Genomic DNA, 25,239 nt, shown 5'->3' with positions numbered 1-25,239 from the left:
AGTGTTAGCTGTAGATTTTATGTTCCACGTTACTTTGAATAGTTGGCAACATTTTGAAGAATAATAAAGTACTTCTAAGCCTTTCTTGTGTTAAGTTTTTATATAATTTATCGTTGGTTCGAACAGAATGAAAAGGGAAAAAAATTCCACCCAACAACTTTGAAGCAGGGCCGGTTAAAAACAAAACATCTTCATCGTCCGTGCAAGGGGCCTCCCTTTTCCTGATTCCCGAGTCTCTATTCGGATTCAAGAAATCTAACTAACCTTAAAAATTATTTTGTTAGGTTGCCACATATTCCAAACTAGTATTAGCGCATGAAAAGAAGAAAAACGTCAGCCTGTTTTTTTTTCAGATCTCATGACGAGAAACATGTATTTTATTTGGATAATAGAAAAACTTTCTTTAATGTGGTTAATTAATATTTTCCTACCCTAGCTATATTTGATAAAACCTTCATGAAAACCGACTTTTTAGAAAATGGATTTTGAAGCTCAGTCAACAATTTAAAAAATGCTTACCGTTAAATACTGGCGTCAAAAAATACATTTCGTATTTATTCCAATAAAGATCCACAAAGGATAAAAATGCGAAGAACAGCTTACTAAATAGAATTGAAACTGCATGTACAGTACATGGTCATTTTAAGTATCCAAATACTATACAAAGAGATCAGGTTCACCGAAATACCCCTTTTCCCTACCACCTGAGGAAAAGCGTCTTTTATAAATTATAGTACCATACAGTACTTAACATTTGATACAAAAGTAACATCTACAACAACTTCCCAAAATTTGTATGTGTCACAATAGGTTAAGTTTTAACTGCACAGTACCATTAATAATTTGCATATTACATCAAAAGTTACACTCGGGCGTCCAGATGGCGGGAAAATGTACAATCATGTACAATTTGTTGTGTCGTTCCCACGGTGCAATGAACTTTGGCAAGTTGCCAAGTTCGAATGTCGTTGACCTACTTATGTTCCGTAAACAATGTCAATGGGAATATGTGTGTTTTTCCACGTGTTATATATATATATAGAAGTTTTACGTAAGCAGAGTGAATTTCGGGGCGGCTCGTTGATTGTGAGGAAGCACTTATCTAAGCATCAATATTTGTGAAATATACCGTAAGGTTTTTCTTCAGAAAATATTTTTGACTAGTAATTTCTCAATGTATTAAGAAGGGTGACATACCCTATGTTCCAACGTATCTATGTTCCGACGTCTCTTTAAGTTCCGACAATATTTTTGGACTAATTTTTTTACCCAAATTTTGTCTGGCTTAAGTTATTTTTTTGGGGGGGGGGACTCAATTTTTTTGGACCCAAATTTTCTTTGTGGAATCAATTTTGTTAGACCCAAATTTTGTCTCACTAACTATTTATTAGGGGGGACTCAATTTTTTCGGACCCGATTTTTTGGGGGGGACTCATTTTTTTTGGACCCAAATTTTTTCCGGCCTAATTTTTTTTTGGGGGGGACTCAATTTTATTTGGACTCAATTTTTTTTTGTGGAATCAACTTTTTTGGACCCACAATTTTTCTGACCTGGTTTGTTTGGGGGGACTAATTTTTTTTGGACGCGCCAATTTTTATTTACGAAACAAAAAATAAAAGGGCCCAAAGTTTTTTATGACCCAAATAGTGCTTGTCCGAAAAAAAAAATGGTCATAAAAAATTTTAGAGTAAAAACAATTTGTGTCATCAAAATATTTTGGTCCAAAAAATTATGGGTCTTAAAAAAATTTGGGCCGAACTCCGAATGCATATTGGTCAAAAATATTGGTCAAAAGAACTTCAGAGTCAAAAACAATTGCCGGAACATAGACACGCCGGAACCCATAAAATATACTGGGTCTACCCCTAATCATTGCATTTTGGGCGAATGTGTATTTAGCTACGTAACATGATGCTTAAACACATGTTTGAACAAAATGAAAAATTCAAGTATTACCACATAAATATTCAAAAAATATACTTTTGTTGCATGGTATGAAGGATTTGGTGAAACCAAATATGTCTGGACTGGTTTGAAAATTCTACGAGGTTCGTGATCAACTTGACCGTCTAGTATTTTCAGAAAGTAAGGTTGCTACCATACAAAACTGTCCGGCCAAAAGCAATTAAATGACTTTATGACATTTAAATAAAAAAAAGCTTCCAACAGAAGTTATGACCAATTTTGTATAATTTTTAACGTGCGCGTCAATACAGATTGCCATCAGGATCATATCGATTACTGATGCTATGCAAAAGAAACTGCTTATTTGAGCATATCATATGGTGCGGAAAAACATTTTTCAAGCAAACAATTTTCTCGAAAATCTTGCAAAATTCGATCGTGAAAACAATGTTCAAACATACTAAAGTATGGCACCCTATGCATCCCGGACGGTGAAATAGCTACTGTAGGCCTATATTCAGCGTTACAATGCATATTAACCCTATCGTAACATTTGGGACGATTTGCTAGTACAATTAAAGCCTAGGCTGATATTCTTGCATACAAGAAGTTCAGAACGAATGTTTTGTTCGAACTGAAAATATTTTGCGACCGCTATTTTTTTTAAAGAAGGGGTTTGTATGAAGGAGTTTGGATGAGTAGGCCTACAGTGTGTTCATTAGGCCTATCGTACTAGTTTTGCGATTATGAAACTTGTATGTCGATTGACACTTAATTTTGGTGACACACCGAACTTTTTGATCAGAATTTGCAATAAATCTATTGCACATTGCGTTGAATTGATGATTTCATCTACTGCGGGAAGGAGCCTACCCCAATTCTTTCAAATCACGATGAAACGATCGATCGTTCTGCAACGTGATTCACGCTATAACGATAACATTACGATAGTATACAGTGCCAGTGAAATGATGCACACACTATCACGATATTACGACCACGATGCGACGCACGATATCACGTTAGGTACTTGCTATAGGCGTAATGGAAACGATATCACGATAGACTCCTCGAGTCTCCTCATATTTTGTCACGATACACGATGCCACGGCCGATTTAATCTGGGCGGTACTGTATGTACATCCGTACTTAATTGACCAGCAGATTGGGTATAACTTCACTATGGCCCTGAAAGATGAATTTAGTAACCACTGCCATTAAACAGTAACTAATCCCATCACATGTTTTACAACTGTTATGTGATCTGCTGTAACTATAAATACTTCCATTATATATAGTATCCGAACGCCAACATGTTTTGCAGACAGACATTTAGATAGATAGTTAAATATTTTACAGATATTATACATATAAAACATATTACATGTAATAAAGACATGTGATATTTAATATAGATAGTTTTTTGCAGATAGTGACATATATAACGTTGAAGTTTGATGAAGAGAAAGAGGATCCCTCACATTTAACAATCCCTTGACTTTATTAAAAGTTTCTCTCCTCATCGCTTCTTATGGGAATCTGAATGAATCAAAGCATCATACTAGGAGTGCCCTGATTGGCTTGAATTGTATAGTGAAAGGGTTTACATGTCATGAATATTAAAACAGTGCTTCGTCTCAATTGGTCACTACTATGCTGCCATATGTAAGAGTTCCATTGCTTAACCTGTTTAGAACCAGTTTGATGGCTTTTCAAAGTAACATGAATTCAGAGGTTTAAAGTAAATCAATATGTTAAGATGCTTGAAATATTTAGAGCCCTTGGACGATTGCACTGATGGAGGTGAGTAAATTGAAGGTTTAATGCTCCAGCATTTTGTCATGATATTTTTAAGTGTCGGGGATCACTTGAAAAAAAGTAGGGATATATGCAAAAAATCTTTTCAGAATTTTCAAATTTAGTGAATATATTAATGACCTTCTTTTAACAAAATTCAAGGAATACCTGGAGAGGTGATGTTCATGAACAAACACAGAGGGCTGCTTTGCTGTATATAGAATTTGAAGTTTTAGCTTATTAAGGTATGACTTAGACATTAAAAAGAACATTCATTGGCAGCAAATACAATGGAGAACTGTCAAACAAGGTAAAATCACACAATTTCCCTATTTTTTCACTTTAATTTTCACACAGCCCTTCCACTAATAGCTAATTTCCCTGGCTTTATATCTGCTTCAAACACTACAATCACGATATCTTGGACCGCGTGGAATGACAACAGTGATGTGGGAGACCCTCCAGTGATAGGTTATGTACCTTACTACCGGACCAAAGAAGCAGAAGACTGGATCTACTCAGATAGGGTCCAAGCAAATGAAATGCCAACACTCTCATTTACCTTTACTTATCTGCAACCAGACACCTTGTACCAGTTCTCTGTGGCTGCAGTAAGAGAAGGGCTATTTGGAGAAGGACCAAAAAGCTCTTTTGTATCTGCAAGAACAAATTGTACAAGTAAGTTCTTTGTTGTAGCTTATTTCCACTTGGATAATCAACAACTATTGATACAATATTGTTATGTAACCCACTTATTCACCTACCCTATTATGTAATATAAGTTACCATTCAAGTTTCCGATTGTTATGATCCCAGATGCGCTCATGCATTCTACATAACTGGAACTTGCCAACAAAGTGTTTCGCAGACTTCTGGAAAATATTCATAGCCTACTGGAACATTCCTTTACACTCCGGGTATAAAAGCCGCACACGCCCGATTGAGCGCCCTCTCCTTTTTCTCCGTTCGTTCCGTTAAGAGGTTGTCGCCCGACACCTCTGATGGTTCCTTGGCTTTGATTACTGTGCCCATTTTAAACACAGTGTATATTTAACTCTATACTTTTGTCGGAACTCCGACCTACTCACTCTAATGGATTCTCGTCGCTCTACCTGAACTTTATCTACATCCAGCCGAACTACTTCTAAAGCAAACCTGGACACTATCCGCCTAGCACTAAGGTAACTCAAGAAATATGCAGAAACTCTCCACCCGGCTCTCCAAGTCTAGAAAGACGTTAATTGAATTAAGAAACTATAGTTATGTATTATGTTCATATTTATACTTTGTTCTGCCATGTAAATAGCTTATTAATTGCTTTAAAATTACTTCAATCCTTGTGTTCTCCGTTTTATGCCACGTGATCTGTTCTCCACATTAAGTATGAGAACGATCACGTAACAATATCAATACAACAGATTCAAGAATAACAGATAGACATTCAAAATATAGCCCCCTCCCCCTCCTCCCACCAAATCACTCTCAGAAGACTCTCTCTCTCTCTTAAGCTTGAAGAAAGTAACGATACTATATCGAAAGATACAAGGAGAGCAAAAATGATCCACACAAAAATTAGAAGCAAAGCCGAAGCAGCCTAGCCTTTAATGTCAACTGTAATTACCCTATGGATTTATCCCGCCACTGTCTTTTGAGGGCTTTGCAGACCTTTTAAATGTGCAGTCATAAATGATTCACAGCTATTCTCATGAATATTAATTTTATGAAACAAGTTCGCAGTGGCCAGATTCAGGCATGGAGATGTAAGAGTTTGGTAGTCACTTAATTCAAGGAACCATCCTGATAGAAATATAGCATATTGCCTGTCAAATATGTACATTAATATAAAGCATTACAATCTCTGATTGAAGAATGGCCACAGATGTTAACTTTAAGTATGTAATGGCTTGACATATATGCATCCTACACTGTCGACCATTAGTTGCCACAGAATATCTTGCAACACCCGCCACACTGAAGGATGAGAAAATGCCCCTTTGCAATCTCCCTTTTTAAGATCGGACCACACTTTTCAGTGTTGGAATCATACTAAATATGAACAGCTTGTTTTCATTCCAGGGAATGTTTGGTCATGTAATTTTAATCAATATCAGTGTTTATCAGACTTTCTAATCACACTTAATACGTCATCTTCAGTCGTTGGGAAAGGCATAACATTGATAAGATGATCACACATGACCATTCTGGTATAATCTTCTGATAAGGATAGAAGTTGATACAATTTTGTCTTTTCTTTAATTCTCCATTCTCAGTACCCACATTGGCTCCATTGAATGTACAAGCTGCTATCGTAGAGATGGGAAGTACCAATGTCAATATCAGTTGGAAGGTATGTGAATATGCCATAGCATGTGGTGGTTACCAGTACATGTAGCATTATGTGGCATATGTGGCTGCCTAGCATGGTACAATAAATGCCTTACAGGGTGAACATTCCAGGCTGATGAACCTACACTTCATGTCAGGTGGCCAGCAGATTTCAAGTTTTTGCGTACTCATTATTTTTTACCATTTGGTAGCCCATTCCAGATAGAAGCCACTTATTTCTCACACATTTTTTTCTCTACCCAGTACCAGATATTCAGAGCAAAATGGGATAAAACATTGTTTTTTTTTTTCATTTGGTATCCCATCCCAGATAGAAGCCACTTATTTCTCACACCATTTTTTCTTTACCAGGTACCAGATATTCAGTGTAACACTGGAATAAAACAGTTTCTTCTTTACTTTAATGACTTGGAGACCCCGAATATGGTGGAAAAAAGGTACATAGATGCCAATATTTCTTGGTATATTAAGAAAGGGCTAGAGAGCGGCAAAAATTACAGCTTCCAATTGACACTGACAACAGAAGGAGGGGAAGGTCCTCTTAGTGAGAAAGGAGAAGATGCAATAGTCTCTGTGCCAGAAGGATCCATTAGAGAGGATGAATATTCTGGTGAAGGGGGAAGTGATCATCAACAGGGTGAGAAGCTTTGGCTCTTTTTCTTTTCTATTTCATGAATGTCTCATGATAAAGAAAAGTAGTTTAAACTTTATTTAGTTTTACATTACGATAATCTCTTACTTTAATATTGCTGCTGATGAGTAATTGCTTTCATTTAAAGTAATATGTAAACTAAGATGGATTCTAAGTCGATTTCAGTAGCAAAGTTGTACCAAAACAATAAAATGGAAAGTATCTGTTAACAGCCTCAACAGTATAGTAAGTCGTCCAACATATGAACCAGATTGTACGTTTGATGAAAGTGAAGTTTTAGATTTCAGGGAGCTATTAAAACTAGCCATCGTTTAGGCAATCACATATGCTAGGTTTCATGCTCTTCTGGCCAAAAAAGGGTTACATAGTCATATCGAATAATTCAGGCAAGGTTCAAAGCAACGATTAGAATCTTAGTTTCTGTCACAATACATAGTAATTATAGTACTACAAAGTGATGTATTGCTTGAGATCACAGTTCATTTTATTTGTTTTTGCTGCCAGACCTGAGAAATTCTTGTGAAATATCGTTACTGAATCTTTTTCAAATGTTTCATATGTTTCCATCCTAGAATCTTACTGAAGTAAAATTCTATTTCCATACTCCTTTATCGTTCCAAAAATCATGATAAGATGTGAAAACAGCCTTTGCATATTCAGCAAAGTGATATTCGGCAAAATGCCAACGTGAAATCATGCAGTTTCAGAAAGTTTCACCACTCTCTCCCACCAGTGGGAATATTTCTCAAACTAAGTTCTGAAAACACTGTGAATTGAATTCTCCGTCAAAACACACTTTGGTCATGCACTCAGCACAAATATTGTCTTCATTGCCACTCACTTTCATGGTAGGATCTTATAATGTCTGAATTGTCCTTAAACATGTTCCTGGGTTATTTAGTATAGCTGTTTTAACATGAAATTTATGCTCTGTGTGGTGGAAATGTTTTGTTCAGAAAAATGCCTGAAATAACTTCCTCCTGCAGTTCCTGGATACAGGTGTTTAAAAACAAATACACTGAGCATCAAGTACGAGTGGTATTTTTTTTATTTCTACAGCATTGCTATGTACGTTTCCAGCAAAATCATCCTACTACTGACAGAGCTAGCAAATAGTACAATGTATGTATATGTATGTATATTAGATCCTCCTGCAAGCAGGAACTCGCGAAGAAGCCGAATTGGCTTATCAAAGCCGCAAGCTGACCGAAGTCATTCTCTCACATTCATATTTAACGTCCATTATTATGAATTGTTAATTGTCAACAACTCTGTAACTGGACGACATACATTAATCTGGGAGTGACTCGAACCGGGGACCTTATGATTAAACAGCACCGGTGTTAACCACTGAGCTAACACTCCGTGAACAATAATATTGTATTTTGTACAGGAAACTATGATAAATACGGGTGTAATAGTTTTCCATCGTAGAAATGCAAGATTGAAAAAAAAAACAGATTAACAATACATACCTGGAGAAGAAACGCTGCGATAATGCAGCAATCGTAATCCAACCTTACTTTGCCTGTAGAATTGCCCCAATAACCATGCTCATGGTTATCATAGATGAGAAGGTTGTTTAATTTGGTGATTCATGGTCAACTTGAATCAATTTTAAATTGTAAGCTGTTGTTTTTGCAACAACCAATCTCAATGGGAGTTAACTGTTGGCCCATTGCATGTAATATACATATGGCAATTTTTCATATGGGGTGACAGTGGTGGGTGTTTACAAACATCACAGAGCTTTTGTTCAGTTTGTAAAACTAAACAAAAACAGTTAAACTTTAATATTGCCATGTTCAATCGAGACTGGTGTTTGAGCTTAAGGACTGGCTATAAAAATATGGCAATTGATACTTATCAATTCCTTGTCCAATGAATAGTGTTTGTTCATTATCAGTCTTACGACGTACTTAGACTAGACTAATGTTAGGCTCAGTTCTATGGTTCGACATTAAAGTTAATTAACAGATGCCAAGTTACATTCATAGTACAGTAGCCATGTAAACAAAACAATCATCATGTTAATGATTCTTTCACATAGTTTTGTGTTGTTTTAAATTGTTTTCCTTCCTGAATTTGAAAATTGAGCATTGCCTATATATATATATATCCTGAGGTGTCCATCATTTTGTTAGTATTTGTTAAGAACTTTTATCCCTTAACTTGGGGTTTATCAGTCATGTCTCTGTCAACTGAAGTGCGTGAATTGCACCATGTTCTGTCAAGGGAGGGCCTGGGACGAGCATGACCTTTGTCCTAAGTGCCGTACTTGTACCAGAAGGGACCCGTGTCTGGTGTGCCTCCAGTTCACCCCCGGTCAATGGCTAGAGATCGATGCTTGGCTCACAGGACAAAGGAATAAGCTTTAGGACAAGTTAGACTTGCTCCCCAACCCCAGCAGGGAAGAGAGAGACCGCAGTAGATAACGGGCCCAATCCCCTGGGCGAGGCACTAGGATGAGATGGTCACCAGCCTCAGATCAATCATTAGACAATGGACATTGTCTACTAGCATCTGCTTCGTGATGACATTTCCTTCGTTTGGACCAGTGATGAGGATAGCCTGCTCACCTTCATCAATCACATCAATTCTTTCCACAGCACCATCAAATTCACCTCTGATTACTCTCACCAACAAGTTAACTTTCTCGATGTGACTGTTCCCAAGGAACACAGTTTTCTCTCTACAGACTTATACACCAAGCCCACAGACACACACCAGTATCTCCATTCTTCAAGCTGCCATCCCCGTCACTGCAAGTCTGGAATTGCCTACAGTCAAGCACTTCGTCTTTGTCGCATTTGCTCTAACAATTCCTCTTTCATTCACCGCACAGATGCTTTGGAAAAACACCTTACTGCCAGGGGCCATAGTGCCAGAAGGGTGCGTGAAGCCATTCAGAGAGTCCGCTTCCTTTCCAGATCATCTACTTTGGCAGTGAAGGACAAAAAGGGACGAGATTGCGACAACAAGCTGCCCAACAACATTCTCCTCACTTCAGATAAACTCCAACGTGCCGTCCCTGAAAAACCCATCATCGCCTACAGACGACCACGCAACCTACAAGACCTTCTTGTGTGTGCTGCTGTTCAACCTGTAACTTCCAACCATACACCCATTCAGCATGCTAGCATGCTTTCAAATGTGATCGTTCTTCGAGATGCATCGTCTGCAGCCACCACATTGTTGAATCCAATTCCAGCCACAGCATGCAACTCACACACAAGACTAAGGGTCACATCACTTGCACTAACCACCAATGTCATCTATCTGATCTCTTGTAGAGTTTGCGGCATCCAGTATGTTGGCGAAACCAAAACCACCCTCAAGAAGCAATTCTATGGTCACAGATCCACAGTCAACACCATGAAGACTGAGACCCCAGTTGGAGAACATTTTAACCTTCCCAACCCTACCATTAACAACATGTCCCTATAGGGGATTGAATCCTTGGGTAGCCGCCCTGACCTTGTACGAATCAGCAGAGAGAGACTCTGGATGCAACGCCTTCGCACCATTCAACCTCTTGGGCTTAACATTCTGGAAGGACATGACTAACTTTTCTTCTGTCCCCCACTCCTTCTCCCCTTGTCCCCCCCCCCTTTCACTCATCCTCCCACAGCTCTCTTTCCCTCCTTTTTTCTCCACACCTTTCTGTCTTTGTCCCTCTCCAGTTTGGTCCCTACCCTGTTCCTTTAATCCTCTCTTTGTCCCTCCACTTTTAATCTCCTACCTCTCCTCTTCCACTGTTGCTTTCTTCCCTCCATCCCTTGTCTACTTATAATCCCCTTTCATCTATCTCATTGTGTTCACCTTGCTCATTAACCTGTCTGTTTTCTGTGCGTGTTTTTGTCCCTTCTGTTACTGTACTTGACATTCAGCCACTGGAGTAGATCCTGCTAGGATCGAAACGTCAGACCAACTTACTTTTACACATTCTGTTACACAGGCTCTCTAGTGGATAAGCAGTTTGGTAATAGTTTATTTTATTTTGATTTTACCTTTTAGAGTGATTAGGACAATGTTGTTCATACGTGTCCATAAACCTTTAAGTTGTATACAGTTTCATCAATGACTGACATGTGTGTTTTCGTTGCTCTCACAAGGTTTTTCCCATTTCAGTTTTTCTTTCGTTTCTTCTAGTTCAGGATTTTTGCGGTTTTTAGCTTCATACACATCTATGTGTTTTTCTAGTGCACACCATATACGTATTTCCTGCTGTATGTATACCAGGCATCTTGATTAGCTCCTTTTGTGTACATGACGCAAACTAAATTTGAATTAACTTGAATTGAATTGTTTTGGGATCACATGACAGTTAAACTGTTGCATTTCACAGTCTACATAATGCCTCATGCTTCATCGGAACAATTAATGCTTGGTGTTTGCTGTTTGTCATAACACTGTGTCTTTTCTAAGGCTGTCTCAGTGTACCAAACAAATACTTTCATGTCAGCTGGAGAATTTGCATCATTGAGATATACTGCCTATAAAAATAAGACTTGGTTCTATCGAAGAATCAACAACTGAATATGTTTCAATGGTCTGCTGTATAGACCTCAACTATAGCATGCTATCACGGAAAAGTTTCTTGAGATTACGTAATCGACCTACCTTGGGTCGTAAAATTACCTCTTTTTACCCATTAATCTGCAACGCCTGCCACATATTTTTTCTTGTAACAGCTAGGGTCTTTGTGTGAACGCTGTATGATAAGCTATACTGTTGGCATGAAAATATTTCCACACAGTGTTTACACAGAGAGCCTAACGGTGTTAAGAAGCTTTGCAGGCTAATTATACAGCCTGAGGTCGATTTACAACTGTGGCAGGTCGATTACGTAATCCCAAAACTTTCCTAGCTATAGTATGCTATAATTGGAGCCAATAAAGCAAATCTTTCAAGGTCCATAGTGAAATCATTAAATAGAAACAGGAGGGGATCTACAAGTACTCCCAAAAATATCAATGAGCAAATATCTATAACAAAAAAATAATAAACAACAGGAAGAAAGAAAAGAGTTGCATAAAGAATTATGTTATAATAATCGAGTGTGAACATTATGTTAAATACAGCAATGACGGTTTCTTTATGATGTTACCATGGTAGTATTACCATGACTGTTATTAGACTATATAATCCAGTCACTTAAGTAAATGTACCTCCGCTATTTAAAACCTTTTTCTGAGACTTTAAAAGCAATGTTTTTTTTCTAAAGATATAATATCAAAGTTAATTTTGTTCTTGTAAAGAAGTCCTCCTTTATTACATCTTTCACACCTGACCTGGTTATGTCAATATTTCCACCATTCCGTGTTATATGTTAATTCCTTTAAACATTCCATTTTTGATAGATGAGACCACGTCCAGTTTTTTATGGTTACCGATAGTGGTTGTTGTGCTGTTGCTGTTCATGGTTATTGTGGCTGTTGCTATCTTCAAAAGGTAAGGGTTTTGCTTCACAACTTTTCAGACCTTTCATTTTTATTTTGTTCTTCAATCGTTTCAAGAATTGCAGAACAATTACAAGAATAATTTAAAACACAAATGAAATGAAGGTTACTCGGCTTTGCAATTGTTGTGAAATGAAAAGAGCAACGTAGGCTTTGTTTTTCTGAGAATTCTTTTGTTTAAACTATAACATGAATTTAGATTAAGTTGGCTTAGTCACTCTCATACATTTACATCACAGTTTAACAGCTTACTTGTCCCCTCGCAACAAATGCACACTAGCTCTTACATTTCTAGAGCACCTGATGACCTTTATGCAAAGTATACTCTCCTGTTGATGTAGGCTATGTTTTTTCTGACACTTATTTTTGTATAAACTAACATGAATTTAGATTAAGTTGGCTAAGTAAGTCTTTTACATTTACATCACAGTTCAACAGCTTACCTGTCTCCTCGCAACAATTGCACACTAGCTCTCATATTTCTTGAGCACCTGGTGACCTTAATGCACAGTATACTCTCATGTTGACTGATCCATTATGGTCTACAGCCCATCTTCTCAGTCTACAGTACAAGCTTATCTCAAAAAATTAGCTCCTACCTTTTGGCATTTATACATTGGAGCCTTTTTGAATCATTTACATTCTCTTATTTACCAGAAGCACATCTACACACAATGATTGGATGAGGTTTTGAATTCTTTTTGGAACCTAATTTTCCTTTGGTTTCTTCCAAATTGTCACAACTATATTTCTGTGTGGGACCCAGTGGTGCAAAATTTCAGTTCTGTAGTATTCTTCCCACTAACATGGATACATAATAAAGCATATGAAATGCAGATAAATTTGCTATTAAGGCCCAAGAACTGAGCATTATACTTGGCTTTGTAACTCACATGAAATTTAGGTACCATCATGGCATTCGTAATTTCATAAGTATTGAAGAGAATATCGCTTTAAAAATCACACCAAATAAGCACAGCATTTCTAGTCACATGTAATGTACAGAAGTGATATTAGTAAAGAATTTTTTTAATGCACACACCTTCTATATAGTTGACAAATCTTTTACATCAGTGAGAGCAATAAAAATAGCAAAAACTAAGGATGTTTAGCAAATGTTATTCCTTTAAGAAAAATAATGCCTCGCATCTCAGAAAAGGATATGTTTGGACTACTTGTATTCTTGCAACAGACTTTTCACATTCATTACTAGTTAGGTCAGCTATTATTTATTGCTTTCAAATCATCGTATGTGGATTTGTATGTCTTATAGGTTACATAGATGTGACAACATGCAACACACTGGATTAAGCAAAAGAGATTTTGACAGAGTACAAGATTACCTTTGGAATACAAGTAAGACTGAATGATACGATTAATACAAAAAAATATCATGTTATATAGAAAAAGTCTGACTATGTATTCTGACTGCAGAACAAACATAATTAAAAAATGAGAATTAAAACATTACGTATCTTTGTTTCCTGTTCTTCTTATTTTGTGTCTATTGTCTCCAGATATTCAAACAGAGCACATACTCAACAAATTAAAGATACAAATGCGACCGAGGGAAAAGATGAAGATTATGCTGAACCAAGTAAGATATGAAACGCATTTATTTCATGATATCTACTTCAAAAGTTGAAAGGAATGTTTGGCTTTGAGTTATGTTGCAAAGTTGAGGTTACAAACCTGTTGCATGTGTTAGCATTAAAACTGTTCAATAGGGCTGAATATTAAGCAATATATACGAACATTTTAAGAGCTGTTCAAAATTATTGTTTACATTTTTTTCATAGAAATAGTTCAAAAGTAAATGAAATGACCACGAACACTTTTTCAGATTTAATTTGACTCATAGAAGAATTTACTTATGTTTCGCAATATTAGTAATAAGAAACTGATGGCATCCACCTTCCTCAAAGCATATGATGAAATTGCCAAAGTAAGAAATGTAACAATCACTTCGGTAATGACATGTTTAACAAACTCTCATCACCATTATTGCTGGGTGTATTCATTCAATAAATGATTGAAACTTATGTTCCCTTTGACAATCAGTTGTTATAATACCTATTAAAGAAACAACTGTTCAGAGAAATATATATATATTGAGTTTTAGCAAGAATCATTATTGAAGCCCGAGTATTGCACAATAAAAAGAAAACCTATTCAATATATTAGTTGTTTGTAACAGATTATAAACTCTTGTGCCATAGATTTTCCGGATGAAGCACAGTATCTTCCCCTGAAGGGGTGACCAAGGGCAGTCTTCATCATAACTATAAAGGTCTTAACTTCAAATCTGATGTTCAGAAGGAACCTTTGGAGACAGAATATTTGTCTGTGGAATATGATGCAACAGCTTATGAATCATCCACAGAAATAAATCAAACTGAGCAAGATTGTTATGAGATTCCCAATGTGCCAGAGGAATCCACAGCAATTTACGTAAACTAGAGACTCATATCGGGTGCTTATATCGCCCAATCCATGAGAATTTATATGATTCTGTTAGCAGGACATTTATTTGGTTTTGAGTTGGCATAGCTTAGTGATTGTAACGTTAAGTTTGACATGAAAGTAATCGTAAAGGGCGTCAAGAATTTAAATGTGTAAAAAAAAAGTTTGGCGTTATGCAAATATGTTATCGTTGATAACTTCATCATATAATTTTATTACCCCAAATGTGTACGAGAATATGGTGTTTCTATGTTTTACACACATAGCTCCGTAATAACATCAATGAGATCAAGAACCGTTCGGTAATTGGGATGTACTTACCCTTTTGAAAGTTCTCCCATTTTCAAAATGTGCAAGCTTCTTAGTATAACTCTTAGTATAATTTCTATTTTCTAATTTAGATAACCGTATCTTACATACTAAGCATTTAACTGATTATTTTAGTGATACCAGCACATCGTGATCATTAGTGTCGTTTGTGTTGATGCCCTATTAATGCCATGCATGATTGTAAGTGTTGGGCGAAATATATCAAAAGCTTTATGGTATACCATTGGATGGTAAGGACCTTGTAGAAGCGAATTGTTAATGACAGACCCTTGCAGGGTAAAATAAGAGGTGTTGCCTGGAATATAGATAGTTTAATTGTTTGTTTGTTTCTCGCGGGTTTTAAAATGTATCTTTTGAATGATAAGAATGTAGCTCAGAATGATGAAACCGTACCGAATATGCATTGTGACCATATTAATTTGCGAGCGAGATAAGTTACGTTACGTACACAACCTGCTCATCTAAATTAAAAACAGCTATCAGCTATCCCAGATGATCATTATGATGATTCTTAGAGAAACAGAGCTGAAGACCCACATTGTATAAAGCCTTTAACCAACGGTTGATATAAAAAAGTCACTCTATACTTCAACAACGAGGTATGTTTGTAAGTGAACAAGAAAAGGGGATATTGAATTTTAAAAAAAAGAACAATTAAAAAGATTAACATATTACGAAAGTTTGGTTGTTCTGTAGTAGATTTACCCTAATGATCAATCTATTGAATCATTTTAGTAGTCTGGAAAACCATGATTTTATTTTATAAGAGCAATTCTTACAACATCTTGTTTATTGATGTGAAAGAAGTTGTAGAACTGTGTCAGTCAAATGGTGCAGTACGATTGATATATTCAATTTAATAAATTTACTGCTCACAATCGTCGATCGTTCATAAATTGTTTTTATTCGATATTTGGAGAACACATCATAAGCTAAACCCTGCATGGATAAACAGAATTAACGTTAGCAAGTATCATTACCTACAATATTGTTTTTCTAGTGTCCATCATATGTTATACATTTGCTAAAATTACTTTTGTCAGTGAGTTATGTACATATGAGAATTAAAGTGAATTGAAAAAAATGTTCACGTGAGTAAATTAGGGCGAATCAGAAGAAGGTGCACGAGACGTTGAAAGTATACATATAAAGTAAACTTGAAGGTAAACAGACATTTAGGTAATATTTATAAAACACTGAACTATTGTATTCAATGTTAAAATATTAAAGTAATATATGCACGTTTGTGATATCGATTGGGTGACGGATCAATGATCTTGGAGAGGGTTTGGCCATAGGGTCTCACAAATGGCGGAGATGTGGGAATCCTCATCCAGCAAAGTAAAATAAAAGCACTAGACGTGGTGAGTTCTGAGGTTTTGTTTTTAGACTGTAAGTTAGGTGCTAACGCAAGGTTGTGCTACTAACGACTTATATGTGGGGTCGAATTGTGGTAGGGATTGGAAAGATTTAATTTGTCTTCTTTACATTTTATGAAATATTTTATAAAATCTCTTAAACTGACAATCTAGAGATTTTACAGAGTTATCACTTTCTATATGCTCTAGTCTAAAATACTATTTATTTAAGACATATATCACGCTTTGTTTGTAAAAGCCTTCGTGATAAAATGATATTAGTCCTTTAAATTGGTCAGACAGTCCAATCTCTAACACACATAAAATGGGTTAATATACTGGGAATCACATGACACGAAAGAGCCAATCCTGGTACAAAGAACCAACAATACCAAAGCCTTCGATGGTGAAACTGTGAGGTAAATTAGATATTAGCAGATGCATAGAAATAATAGGAAATGGCTTAGAGTTTAGAATATTTAAATTTTCTGACACCTTTGAGAGATAAAAGGTTAGTTATTGTGATTCTGACACTCTTGTGTGGATTCTGACACTCCTGTGTGGATTAATGAAACAGACAAAATAAACTCTATGTGAGATGATATGACTTGAGGGTCGACGTATAGTTTAACTGGGATTGTCAATTGGTACTCCACATAGTTCATTACCACCGAATAGTTCTTCAATGGAATTGAATATCAACTTTCAATACATTGATTGCTTCGAAACAAGATTTGACATCATTTGTTTTGGACGGGGTGGCTTTGAGGAGCATTAGATGGTGTTTCGTCTCAGCAGAATACAACAATATTGAATACCAGATTTGTGTGACGTCACAGTCTTCTTTTTTCTTACGTTCGATTGAGAGCTGACAGTAGACAAACTATGGGTAGTAAAACCCCAAACAGCACAGTAATCATGAGAACTAGTTACGGAAACAACCTACGTGGAAAATGTTGTGTCTGGCATCATCTTTTTTTCGCAATATATCTGCCGAATCAGCAATGTAAATGCCGATTACTCATCTATCAAAACAAATACTACTTACTTGTTAGTGTCACACACCAAAATGCATCACATAGAGAAGAAAAGAATTTATGTCTGGCGACGAGCAAGAATTATTATAAATCATATTTTGAAATTGTGCAATTTATTTCTACTTTTTACGTGTGATTGAATGCTAATATGAAGTTTTTCCGGCAACCAAATATTGATCTTCGCATGGGCGGCGATCATGGGGGGGGGGGGCAGAGGGACATGTCCCCCCCCCTATATTTTATGGGGTGGAAGATAAAGTATCTAATATCCCCCCCCCCCCCAATATTTGGTGGCATAGTTTTTTGTGGCTATAAGAGCATATTTTTTATGATATCGCTAGTAATTTGAAAATAGAAAACGCTTAGATGCAACTTACAAGGCCTGGGAAGTGCCATTTCCAGCGTTCTGGGAGGCAGTTACGATCAAAATTTTCTTTTACGCTTCGCGCCAACCCATGGTGGCGCCACGCTTAGATAGTTTGCCTACAAGCTTTGCCCCTCCTTTGGCAAATTTCTCGCTACGCGCATGTCTAACCGTATCACAATTTGTCACTAAATATCACCAAAAAACAACACAGACTTTCACCGAGAGTAGTTTTTTACTTATTTTCGAAATGAATTAGCTAGACTACCATGGGCGCAGATCCTGGTGGGGACAGCGGGACGCGTCCCTACCAACTTTTCCAGTGGTGGGGACATGATATACCGTGTCCCCACCAATTTGTCTTGACCACACGCTGCATTGCAAATTGTAATCCCTGTACTGAACTTCGGCGCAGTTTGATCCAGCATTGTGCAAATGACATGCAGCAGTTCTCACTTGTTTACATTAATCCACAGTTGTTAAATTTTGGAAGGAAATCGCATTTGCGGCAGTCTATAGTTGTTTTCTGGGAGAGGGCCCGGACCCATCGTATACAAAAGTCTACTTGGATTATTTGTCCCGTGATTTTTTTTTATTTAATTTTTTTTTTTCCCCCAACTGAAATTTCTAAACCATGAGATCTCCAATTTAAGGAGGTTTTGGAGCATTGTTGGGTCTGGAAGTGTTTTTCCGGTGATCTTGTACGCTACGCGCGAACCAATTGTCGCGCTCCGCTTAGATAGTTTCGCAGAAAAGGTACGCGTCCTCAAATTTATGGAACGCGGAAAGGGTCAACGTGAGGCGCCGTCCACTCAGAAATGGTCGTTCGCTCAGAAACCGTCCACTAAGAGATCGCCGCTCAAGTACAGCAGTCGTCCATTTTTAAATCGCCGTTTAACGTGAGGCGCCGTCCACTTAAAGATGGCCGTTGATACACATACCGTCTAATCAGAGATTGCCGCGCAAACACTCCCAACTTTTCGGGAACCGTCCATTCAGAAATGGCCGTTGACTTGGTAACCGTCGCGACTGAGACATGGTCGTGATTCAGAAATCGTCCATTCAGAGATCGTTCATTTGAGTGACAGCCAAACTTGCATATTTATATCGTGGGCGGGGGGGGGGGGGTGAACTTTTCAATCACAGAGTTGAGGTGCATCGACCGTTCGCTCTCGTACTCCTTCATTGAATTTTCAATCACAAATTAAAATAGATCAAAACGATGATATTCAACTCGAGGAATTAGTGAAAATCGGTTTCAACAACAGAAGAACGGCAGATTTGCTTGATTGCAGTGAATCAACTGTTATAAAAGGAGGCGTGCTTCTTTAAGCCTCTGGAAAAAAAGATGGATCTTTCGCAATACAAACCTAACGTTAGTATGATGAGTGTATGAGTACGGTGATGGTATTCCTCAGCTTGCGGCCAATCCCTAATACTAGACTTGACCCTCATACTCGTTTGTTTTGATCCATTTCATTCAGTATCGGTTCGTACTCAATCTTCGGGAGTTTGTGCATGATGAGACGACGTACAATTAAGCCCATTAGTATTTTTAATTACTAATTCGTGATTACCAGTTGTAATTTTCCCCAAAAAATATTGATTTGTTAGTACGAATTATAATTTTGCTGTAATGAAATACTTGTATGTTTAAATGAAATATTCCTTGTAAAAAATCAGTTATTACTTCATAATTATTAATTATTAATTTGTAACAATTAATGTCGTATTAATAAGTACTACCACACATGAAGAATTTTTAAAACGCAATTATATACAAATTTTTATTTCATACGAATTGTAATTTCTTTAAATGATTATTGATTTGTTAATACAATTTATTTGTTTTAATGATATACTATTACATTTGTCATGAAACGTTTGTTGGTACCACTGAATTTACTAATTCATAATAAGGGATCATTGAGTGTTTACAATGTTCTGTAAATTTGTAACAGCTAATGGAATTACTATTGTGTAATGCCTATAGTATTTTATAGTTACGATTTATTAATACATTATTGAAAATTAAAAATTAAATGTTAACATTTGTAGTTACCAGGGTGAACAGTTATGATCATCTATGGTCATCATGATACATATCACATTTTTCCATTGCCAAGAATATGTTAATTTTGATGCTCATTTACTGAAGGCATACATGTTGAGTCATCACTTTCTTTTATTTTGACAAATGCTGAGCACATGGAAGGTCAAATCTCGGTCAAATTGATAAGACCACTGAAAAAAAAATGTTACTACTTTCCAAATTAGTTATTCCTGTTTGTCTATGAGTTGCCTGTTCCCTTTCGAAGTTACGGGAAACTTCTTCGGCATTTTCGACCCCCAACGTGTGGATTATTTCTTCCATCTCGTTTCTTTTGGATTCTGGAAACTCTCATTGCATGTGGTCTTCGGTGTACCGAGACGAAATTTCTCTCGTGACAAAGGGAGGGGCGCCGAAGGAACGACTTGAATGAGGCGGGAACAACAGCGTTCTACTGTAACAGCTCGGTGTACGTTACTGGGCGGGAGCACAGCCGGTAAATAGTCCACGCCCACTTAATGCATACGTATATAGCCATTGTAAATGGAGACCGAATTATAAGTAGGCGCGGCTCAGCATCAAACGGCGATTTGTAAGTGTTTCTGAGTCAACGGTTTCTGTACTTCAACGGCGATTTCAATATGGGCGACTGTTGCATTTGAGCATCGATCTCTGAGTGGGACGGTCTCTGTGTGAACGACCATCTCTGACTGGACGGCGCCTCACGTTAAACGGCAATTTCTAAGTGGGCGGCTGCTAACATTTGAGCGGCGATCTCTAAATGAACGGTTTCTGGGTGAACAACCATTTCTAAGTGGATGGCGCCTCACGTTGACCCTTCCGAGTTCCATACAAATTATCCAAGACTGATATGCGCCCATGAGACGGACCGCATCCGTAATGAAATCTGGTATATATACAAAATATCACGAAGCACGAGACCAATTTTTGGGATTAAGATGCTACGCGCCTGCACCTAAGCAAATCCCCCCCCCCCCCCTAACATTTGAAAAAAGAATCGCCGCCCCTGGATCTTCGTTTGGTGATAACATCTAGAAGGTTATATGTAAAGTTTTAAAGTAATATCCACAATGTAGTTAATTGGTGGCCATGAATTGATCAAATGAAATATGAGACAATTATCTACAATTCTTTATTACCGACGAGATAATTACCTCACAATGAAGGTGTTAAATTTACTTTCATTAGCCAGCTGCAACAAGAATGAACGGAGCAAGTAATAGGCTTTCTTATGGGTTCCACAATTTTTGTTCCCATTGGTCGTTTTCTTTAACTCCAGTAAAACTATAAAGAGCCTGAAATGTTCAGTTGTGTATAGCCAATGCCTAAGACTGAAACGCTCAGCTTTGAACGATACTGTTTATAAACACTCTAATAGGCAATACATATCATAAACATAGCTGCAATTCCCATTAAAATCCATAAAAGATTGATCTTTTCTTAATTTTAATTTATGAATAAAAGTACGCACATTGATGAAGTAATGGTGGTAACTGCCTATTTTTTGTTATGTTATTCCTTTGTTGTTACAACCTTCCTTTTAAGGACACTGAAAACATGTTTGTTATCTAAGGAGATTTTTAGAAATATTTGTTTTGTCTTCTTTGAAAAGAGGAACATCACATTTTACAAATGATATAGGCCTATGTGGGATTGTAATTAGGAGGTTAACTTATTCAGGTCTCGAATAAGAAATTTTTAAGAGCGCAAAACTCTGCGTCATAGTTTTGCACATTTTTAACGAGTGACCCCAGATTTATCACAATTTCAAAGTGCATGTATATCTTGGAAAACGAAAAAGCTTTTTAACAGATTCTGTAGAGATTATCACACATAACAAATGTACAAGAATATGCTTTGATTGGTGTCCGTAATCAGGTGCGTATCCAGGGGGGGGGGCGTTGGGGGCGCGCGCCCCCCGGGTAAGGAAAAGAGGAGAGAAAAAAAAGAGAAGAAAAAAGGGAAAAGGAGGGGAAAAAAGAAAAGGAGGAGAGGAAGGAAGGGAAAAGAAAAAGAAAAAAAGAGAGAAAAAGGAGAAAAGGAGGGAGTAGAAGATAGCCAAGACCTCGGGAAGAGAAAAGTCCCTATTATATACACAGGGTAGCCAGTGACAGATCAAGGATTACGGAGGGGGTGTGCGCCTCACCCTACCTCTTACCCCGACAACTCCATTTTTGACGTTTCCGTTTTTCCTCTCTCACTAATGTACTTGAACTCGACCGAGGCGTCGGGGAACATAACGCATTTCGGGAAGGGGGCGACCGCCCCCCCCCCGAGCAAATTTTCTTTATGACATCGCTAGTAATTTCAAAATAGACAATGCTTAGATGCAACTTACAAGGCCTGGGAAGTGTCATTTCCAGCGATCTGGGAGGCATTTTCGGCCAAAATTTTTCTTGTACGCTTCGCGCTAACTCATGGTGGCGCTTCGCTTAGATAGTTTGCCTACAGGGTTCGCCCTCCCTTGGCAATTACTCGCTACACGCCTGTTCGAATTTGTAAAGCAAAGAGCAGATATAACATCATATCAATGAGCATTGAAATGCATGTTCCACGATGTACAGCCTCAAAAACTGTTAATGTGTGTAGTCAAAGGCGTAGGAGCCAGATTGGATTTGGGGGCTGTAATGACTTGCCCGAAAAAAAAAGCCAAAATTTTTCGCGCGCAAAGCGCGCATTCAACATGTCGATGCCAATATCATATAGGCAAGATCGGTCATTACATCAAATGGCATCGTGTACCGCACGGTCCGTCAAAGTTGCACAGTATACCGCCGGATGCTAATGTAAACAACCAAATGTCTTATGTAGATGGAGAAAAACCATACAGATCCATTTATGTCAAAACTCTCTTTTACAGTAGTAATGTCGGCCAAGCTTACAACTTTATTTCAATTACCAAGGAGATCATTTTAAGCTATTCATTGCTATTTATTTTTCTTTCAGTAGGTGCGCCCCAAAAATGGGAAAACAATTGGGGGGGGGGGCTGCAGCCCCCGCCTCCTACGGGACCTACGCCTATGAGTGAAGTGTTCGGTTTCGATATACCTGATATCGGAAATATCTCCTATTTTTCTGTTCCTTCAACCAAGTTTTGTAAAAGCCATTATAAGAGGTTGCAATATTTCTACACCATAAATTAACTGTGTCGGAATTTTCGAAAATTTCCTCACCAACATTCTTCATCATACTTTCCTCTACTCGTTCAATTTTGACCTGTCTGTTAGGGGTTCAAGGAGGTTTTTCTATATTGGTTGTCTATAGATTGAATTTTCTGCAACATTATTGGTATGTTTTCAAGTGATTTTATTCACGAGAAAAGTGAATTTTCAAATTCTCAACAAGTAATGGGCTTAAAACCTTGAAAAGTGGGGCTTTCGGATATTGTGGGCCGTGACGTAGAATAACCTACAAAAGCAATGATCCATAGGACATGCAATGAGGTCGAACATGATGTGTGACTGGTGACAATCTTCAAAAAGGTTATGGATGGAAAAAACTTTTGGGAAATACTTGGTTCTCAGGCAAAAGTCTACATCTGGTTGCTCATTTTCAAGCCCGAGAAGTGCCATTTCCGGTGATCTGGGGGGTATCAAAACCAGAAATTTTCTTGTACGCTCCGCGCCAACCGATGGTGGCGCTCCGCTTAGATAGTAATTCGCGCCCCCCGGGGTAGAAAATCCTGGATACGCGCCTGGTAATACTTTATATATATTTGCTATGATTCTGTAGATTATCATAAACAGATTGCGTCTCTCTCTGGCTAACCCTTCAGTCCACCTCCCAAACTTTTTTTTTTTACTGTCATTGATGGTGAAGAGTTCAACTAACCGGACCAGCATCTTCTCTTATGCGTTGTATGTGTGCAGTGGTAACTTTTGTAACAGTACGGTGATGCCTTATGTCGTTACGTAATACGTGTCAGTAACGCTTACACCGAGTAGGGATATTCCAGTACGTCATTATGTATGTATGTATGTATGTATATGTGATCTTCCCGCAAGCAGGAACTCGCGAAAGAAGCCATGGAGGCTTATAGACTCGCAAGCTGACCGAAGCCAATCTCTCGGCACACATTCATTTAACGTCCATGTCAGGATTATCAGGAACGTCCATTATCCTGCTCCAGAGACTCATATGCCTAAAAATAGCATGGTATGAAAGAGAGCAGGACCGGTGTATGAGTCAGTACCGTTTGTTCTAGGATGGAGGAATCGAGAGACTTTGGGGAGAACCAACGAGGAAGTTGACCACAGCCAATAGTTCCGGTATAGCCTGTAGTTGCGGATATTCTGCACGGTGTACTGATGACAATGTATTGTCACGGAAATGACTCTCTCTCTCTATTGGTAAAACCGCAGTTACTCGGAGAAAGATACTTTTCCCGCTAAACTGCTATTACAGTAGAAACACTATTAACGCACTAACTGTCGTCTGCACACATATTGGTTGTCCACAGGTAAAAGTGTATAGCCTAACCGTAACGTATTAAAACGGACCTGTACAGTAATTGAAGTTCTCAGGACATTACTGTTCATTGTGTGATTCTGCAAGAGTGGATTGTTGCAGTGTTTTCGCACAGGAAAGCAGAAAGTTGGCTAAGGAGCTATACAACAAGACCTTGTTACGTCAGGTAATGTCTAAACGATATTCTAATTCTGCATTCTTCGCAGCTACTTACGCAAACGTACTTGTAACTACTGTTAATATGAGAAGAACTTAAATCTGTAGCTGGTGCAGCCTAGGTGTATGTCTAACCTACATTAAAATATAATGATTAACCGCCAGGTTATAGTCAATAAACACTAGAAATGCGCTTGTGGCATTGCAGTGAATACTGACTTCTAGTAATGGATCATGCACAGAAGAACGGTAGGCTACCTCAGTGAAAATTTCAAACTAGAAGCTCTATAGGGTGTTAGGAAAAGCATATATAGTGAGAATGTATGTTACTGTTAGAGTGGATAGCATCTTAGCCTAGGCTTAACAAAAACTAAGTCACCAGACATTCCTGATTTCTAAGAAACACACCGCAAAAGAATGGTCTCTGGAAATGCCCTGGGAATGTCTCTGAATTTGTGGAAAGGCCTGGATAATTATAATTTATCTGTTTGGCCTTCTGTTCATAAAAAGGCTTGAAAAGAAGATGTGAACAACAAAGGTAATAAGTTCATTCATGTTGAGAGTTCTACCTGTTTACCAATCATCTACCATTAGCTGAATAAAACTTTGCACAACGATGTTCCATTAGAAAAACTGTACCACTGAACCTATCTCCTAATTGGGGGAGGGGGGGGGTCAATTTTAATAATTAATAGCATCGTCTTAATCCTTCAATCCAACTGGTATTAGTGGACAACATGCATAGCCAAGGGCGTAAGAACCGGGGGGCTGGGGGCGCCAGCCCCCCCCCCCAGTGAAAAATATGGTGGTATATCCTGCCCCAGAGACTC

General features: G+C 37.8%; 1 protein-coding gene across 5 annotated transcripts in view; it reads left to right on the top strand.

Annotated features, from left to right (window-relative positions):
* Positions 1-25,239, top strand: part of LOC139982795 (uncharacterized) — a 156,660-nt gene that overhangs the window by 68,178 nt on the left and 63,243 nt on the right. Inside the window, exon 1 of one of the 5 annotated variants that reach the window (XM_071995906.1) lies at positions 23,924-24,419. The exons of the other annotated variants lie outside the window; for them this stretch is intronic. The gene's annotated coding sequence lies outside the window, so the exon portion shown is untranslated. Of the gene's footprint in view, positions 1-23,923; positions 24,420-25,239 lie in introns of those variants that run through there. 5 annotated transcript variants of the gene reach the window in all.

The sequence above is a fragment of the Apostichopus japonicus genome, chromosome 2, assembly GCF_037975245.1.
Source record: "Apostichopus japonicus isolate 1M-3 chromosome 2, ASM3797524v1, whole genome shotgun sequence".
Classification (NCBI taxonomy): Eukaryota; Metazoa; Echinodermata; class Holothuroidea; order Aspidochirotida; family Stichopodidae; genus Apostichopus; species Apostichopus japonicus.
The sequence above is the reverse complement of the archived record's forward strand: the minus strand, read 5'-3'. Positions and strand labels throughout refer to the sequence as shown.